This window comes from Rattus norvegicus, chromosome 2, assembly GCF_036323735.1.
Source record: "Rattus norvegicus strain BN/NHsdMcwi chromosome 2, GRCr8, whole genome shotgun sequence".
Classification (NCBI taxonomy): domain Eukaryota; kingdom Metazoa; phylum Chordata; class Mammalia; order Rodentia; family Muridae; genus Rattus; species Rattus norvegicus.
In genome coordinates, this window is record NC_086020.1 from 132,710,990 (window position 1) to 132,717,443 (window position 6,454).

At 37.5% G+C, this 6,454-nt stretch overlaps 1 non-coding gene across 1 annotated transcript; it reads right to left on the reverse strand.

Annotated features, from left to right (window-relative positions):
• Positions 1-5,237: 5,237 nt before the first annotated feature.
• Positions 5,238-5,381, reverse strand: LOC120101267 (small nucleolar RNA SNORA48). The gene has a single exon (XR_005501642.1). It is a non-coding gene; the product is annotated as a small nucleolar RNA SNORA48 (small nucleolar RNA).
• Positions 5,382-6,454: the final 1,073 nt, after the last annotated feature.

Sequence of the window (6,454 nt, forward strand, 5' to 3'; positions counted from 1 at the left end):
TTAAAGTCGAGTAACACTCTATCATTTCAACATTTTCTAATACATACTAAAGACAATATTTCTCCATGAAATAATTTCCACCTTATAATTCTCACAAAAATTGTGTAAGGAAAGTTTTACCTTTTCTCATACTCTTCAAAAGTTAAGGAAAATAACTAAATTGCTGTCTAATTCTTTTGATTTCTCCCTTCACCACACTCATTTAGAATCTTTATTTGTTAAACATTATTTAACCCTTGCCACTATAACCATCTTGAGAGAAAAGAAAATTATAGGCAAAACAGGTATTCCGAAGAGAGAGCTACAATGAAAATCACACATTGTGTAAAGCTCCCTTTGTATTCGGTGCTTCACATACTGCATAAACGAAGCATTTGTGTATTTATGTATTAATTACAAAGTAACTTAGCCTACAGTAAACTTGACAATGAGCCTAATTACTTACACAGTTTGCTTTAATTTTTCCCTCTCTATCTTACTAAATGGATTTAAAGCTGCTGTGCAGAAAATGGGATAAATTGTAGGATTGTTGCTCATTAACACAACAAGATAGATGCTCTGATTTTAAAATGTAACTTAAACCTGCGGATCTGTTTGCCATAAGCTGCCAGCACAATAGGTAGATTGTAAAGAATGCTGATTGTTTTGCTCCTTAGGAATCCTTAGTTGCTGGCTGGAGGTTCCATAAAAATGAACTTCTGCAATTCTTTCTTCTTTCTTCATTTTGAATAGTATTTCTACAGAAAATTGGTGCCCTGATGGTTTCAGGGTACTCTTTCTTTCGCTCGCTCTCTCTCTCTCTCTCTCTCTCTCTCTCTCTCTCTCTTCTTTTTCTCTTTCTTTGTTTTTTTCCTTCTCTCTCTTTCTCTCTCTCTTTCCTTCTTTCTGTAAGACACTTAAAATAATAATGTAATCACTAATTCACATCAATTTTTATTTTTTAAAGAAGACAGAGAGAAGAGTAGTTGCAATTTTAAATTTTATTTATTTGCCTGTATAAGAAGTCACAACATCCTTATCTTGAATCAAATTGCATGAAGTTTGCTCTGGTGGGGCGGTACAATCTCCTTCAGGTGGGGAAAGATTCATGGTTAACTACTCTATAAAATTAGTTTGATTTCACCATTCAAAAAGACAGGATAGACCTGTCTAAGGATGGTGTCCTGATTCAGTACCAAGTTGCCCCTTCTAAATCTTAGTAACTGTCTGGGTAATCTTCAACAGCTGGGTGCTATTAGGATTTGTTCCAATGGTGAGAATGTGGAGTACAGCAACACAGGGCTCATTGCCACTTATCTAGCAGGGGCATGAAATGAGGTGACATGGTAATGAGTTGATACAAATGACTTTTGCAACTTACACAGTGCTACCAGGCTGAGGCAGGCAATCAGAGGGAAGCTATTGTCTGCCTTTCGTGATGGTTTTAATGTGCTCCATTTGATTTAAAACTGCTCGTAGGCAGCATGTGAAAGGAAAGTAGGTCATTGCCTCTCCGCTCTGCTAAGATAACAGGGCGCCATTCACCTGCTTTATCCAAAGAGTTATATTTGCTTTCAGTGCTGACAAAGATATATATTTGGAGCTAGGACTCAGGCTGTGCTTTGTAAATATCATTGTGAACTACTGCTAAGAATAGTTATAAAGTGATAAGAGAAAAGTCTGATTCAGAAGAAATTACAATGCTTTCATGTAAAAAAGATGGTTGCAGCCCCCATCTCCGTTTCAAAGGAAGTGCTGTCAGATGGATAATTAGCATTATATTTTATGGATTTGTCAAGTTGTAGAAGTCTGTTAAACTTTTGTGGCCACAGTGCTTACAAGAGATTTGTTAAATTTTGTGCTTCAACAGAGTTTTATTTGCTAGCGTTTTAAATACTTCCTTGAAAAAGCTATCATTTTTGTAAACTCTGTAAATTTTACATTACAGTTTTTCATAAATTTAAAATGCTAAAATTGGATAGGTGTATGGTCCTGACCATAGAATAAAATATATCATGTTTACTAATATGCTTGTGTAATATAAAATTTAAATTATCTAGTAATTATTTCTCTTGTGGTGTGTATTTGTATATGTGAATTCTTGGTGCTCGTGTGCTATGGAGGTCAGAGGACTATTCTTATTCTGGTATATCTCCTCTCTTCCCCCATCATGGTTGGGGAAATTGGACTCAGCATTTCAGGTCCACATAAAGTCGCACCTGTGTTCTAATTCATCATGTTGATCCTTACTAGTGTAAGTTTGTTTCTGCTGGTAGCTCTCACTGACATTTATTATAAATTTCAGAGTATATCAATTCATGTAAAATATTAAAATTTATTCATTTTGGTGTCAGTGTTTTAATATGGAATATATCTTTAAAAGGTAATGCTGATGTTTTGCAATGACTTTATATGTGTATGTTGTTTTGCCAGTTTTCATGGCAGCTAGATGTATTCTTTTGAAAACTAAGTTCAAAATATTGGAAGCTCTGAATGTGCACAATTAAAAATTCTAGAAAATATTTTTAAATGATTTCTGTATACTCCCCTTTCTTTATAGTCCTGAGAGTGGTGTGTGTAAAAATAATTAGGGAGAGGATGAATGTTCATTTGTGCAGGAGGAGAACAAGCAGACGCTGTCCCTTCAGCATGGTTTAGAAAGGATAGGAACACTGTTAGCTAGCTTCTGATCCCTGGCTTGTCATGACAGGCAGCACAGCCTGGGACAAATTGGGGGCAGAGCTACTGCTGCTGTCCAGCAGCATCCCATTCCTGCTGCTCTCCTGCGGAGAAATTTTTTTCCCCTGATAAAAAGCCTTAGCTTCCCAGTCAGAGACATCCAGGCTTTATACATTCATCATAATGAGAGATGTTTGTTTGATGTAACAGCCTGGCTGGAGACAGGAGCACTGAGACTGAAGAAGGGAAGTTCAGTCCACAATTGTCCTTTTGTGTGAAGGACAATTGATCATCTTTGTTTCCTAGGATGAAGAAGGTAATTTTCTATATAGTAAAATCTAGGAGTCAAATTCAATTCCAGCTCAATAGGCTTCTATAAAATACACAACTCAAAAGTAACGCATGAAACATTAAACATGATAGAATCGAGTTGAAGAAAGATTCCTGAAGTCAAGCCAAGCTTCAAAAGTCAGAGAAAATATGCTCTGAAAAATCTTTTATTAAAAATTCTAAATGAACCTCTGCCTTTTGATGTATCTGAATGTTATGAGTTTGTTGGAAATTCTTTATCACACACGTGAGGATGTTTTGGGTATACGGACTCAGGATGCGGACTATCCTAAGTACATATGTTTACTTTAGAAAGAAAGGGTCCATGACAATGAGGGTGGGGGCCTTACGCTTTGAAGAAAACATTCAGAAAAGGCCAAATATGAATTCAATTTTAACAACCTGAACACCTTTAAAAGTAAGTCAGATTTAAAAGAAAAAAATAGTGAATAATAGATGAAATTATACAATAAAAATATCAAAATTGTATTACAGGCCACAAAAGTATTTTTTCTGACTTTTCCTACTTACATGTACACATGTGAACACAGGTATTGGATTGTGAATATCATATGTTTGCACTACTGCATGCATTATAGTGTACTATTTCGTAAAACTTTACTCCAAAGCCTCCTTAAATAAAACATAGCATACAGGTAGCTAGCTGTCCATTACTGATAAACAGTGTCCATGCATAATTGATACAAAGTCACAGACTCCTATGTTTCCTGGTTTAAATTTTATTCCACTCTGGAAGTTACTGGGAGAAAGGAGTCAGAAGAACCAGATGTTATCTACATTTTGAATATGACTTTGCACCTAACTTCTTGATATTTTTAAGGAGGAAGCAGCTGGTGAATTTCAGTCATTTTATCACGACAGTTATTAATGTGGGCAGTGATTTGAAAAACAACTAGCAAAATTCCAATGTTTATTAATTTCTCAATGTAGAATTTCCTACTTAATTTTGGAGTGCTATCTTGACTCAAGGCTCTATCCAAGGCTCTACCTATCCAAGGCTCTATCACTTGCAAATGTTCATTGCAATGAGTTATTGGTGTGGCTCTGTGACAATATTGGATCCTCAACAGGACTCTTTCTGGTTATCTTGTTGTTGCCCTGTGTAATAGAAATCATACAGCTTTGGAACAGCAGTACTGACCATTTTGTGCCTCCCAACAATTTGCAGATAATATAGATTTGACAGCGGGCCAAGTAACTAAGGGCACTGGATCTGGAATTGGGTAGTAGCTAAACTCTTCTGCCCTCTGACTCTTCCTCATCTTCAACATCACGGTGACCTTTCTGGGACTGCTCATGCTAGGCCACCCAATGCCTTGATAGGCAGGAGGTATGGTAAGCTCTTCTGTTCTCCTCTCCTCAGGACTGGCTCACCCTTACCCATAGCTCCAGATCCAGTTCCAATGTGCTGCCCAGCCTAGGTTCGGGGCTCATTCCTCCAAGAGCTGCAGCATGTGAGGGGCTGGGCCAGCTTTTCACACTGTTGGGTCTAGCACACCTGTGCCTTACCCAAAAGGGCCAGTTCATTTGTAATGTCAAGCCAATGTTCAGGGACTGTTCTTCCAAGTGCTGCAGCCACTGAGGGGACAAGGCTATCTCTCCTGTTCCAATGACCCCAGGGTCAGTTCTTCCTGCTACTGAAGGTGGTGAGGGGTTGAGGGGAGCATCAATGCCACACCTACACTAGTGAAGTGGTGGGTCAGCTTTGTGCAGCCCGGGGGCATTAATCTGATCTCAGGCAGTTGCCCTGACCAGGAACATCTCATGTTCTGTGATGGTAGCATAAGTCTTTGAAATAGCACACCAACCCCTACCGTGTGTATATATGGACTAAGACATGGGTTGCAGTTGTCTGGCCACGACCTCACCATTGTCCCAAGTGGGTCTGGCCAATCATACAAGGCTGCTCCTCTCCACCCCCACCTCTCCAATTCCATCTCTCATCAAAAAGTTCAAATCGCTCCACTTATTTTTTGCTCCAATCTCACCACTACAAGTTTGCATGTTGTGGTGGCTTCTGCTGTAGGATGGGCATGTGGCTGGTAGGCTTCTGGCTGACCTTCTCTGTCTTAGCTTCTGTGGTATGGCAGTAAGTGGGTTTATATAGCCTTCCTGTGCCATGAACTGGAGAGCAGGTCTGAGGGCAGCATGTTTATAGGTATATCTCTGTCTTCCTTCTCCTGTTCTGAACTGCCTGAATTTGATTTGATTTGATTTGATTTGAATTTTTATGAGTCCAAGGCATAAGGTAGCTTTGGTCACCAATTCAGGCATCAAGGTAGGATGAACAAAGGACTGCCTTCTGCTCTGACCCTGTGTGATATAAGAACACCACCAACTACAAGCTATGTCTTTGCCCATTGCCAGGAAATTCTAAAATATTCTTGCAATTGATTCTTTAAAAAGAACTAGTAGTCTAAGAGAGATCAAATGAAATATCATTATAAATAAAGTTACTTCTGAAAGCCCACATTTTTCACAATAAGACACGGGCTGCATCTAAATTTGTGCTTCAGACAAGCAGACACAGCATTCTGAGATGTAGTTAACAGTTTAATAACCAGTGTGTATATTAAAGTTCTTAAAAGGTAGAGCTCTAATTTAATTTTAGTCATAGCTGTCAAGTAGCAAAGGCCATGAATAAGACAATTCATTCAAAAGAATATTAAAGCTCTCAGATGCCTTAAATGAGTAGCAGGCAGATATTGAAGAGATTAATAAGTTATTAGATTTCAGTGAGGTAGCACATACTTCAGAAAAAATGACCCTCTGCACAATATTAACTTGCTGCTTGTTAACTTCTGAAACATCTATGCTTGTTCTGATGTGGGCTATGTGGCTCAGAATCTCTTAAGTATTGGATTAATCTTTTCCTCTTACTAAAATATATTTTAACTTGTTGCTTTCAAATTTTATATCTATGGATCTGTATTTCTTTTCTCTTTAGTCCCTGATCCCCTATATATAAATATATTAATTTCTTAATTTGTAATATACAGAGTTCAATATGAGATTCATACACTTAGTAAGTCAACAGATGATGTGTATTATGAACGTTTCTACATTTTGTCATAGAAAAGTTTGTGGCAAATGACATAAATTCCTTTTACAGTGAATAGTTGGTCTTTTGATTTAATCTCACTCCCACTAAAATTTCACACTGTTCAACTAACAGTTTTCAACTTGTTGATGGAACAAAATGATAGTTGTACAGTAGAATCTGTATCTTGCCGTGTGAATTGTAGTAGGCTCACTATCTTTGGATATGGAACTCTTGAGATGATAGTCATTTGCAGTACTTAGTTAGCTAAGTGTTCACAACATAAATCAATGGATTCCTTACATATTCCTGAATTACCAGTGGTTCCTGTAAATTAATTTGTGTCAGTTTTTATGTCATGTCTACAAAATTAATATATGTATGTTACACTCAATACTTTTGTAG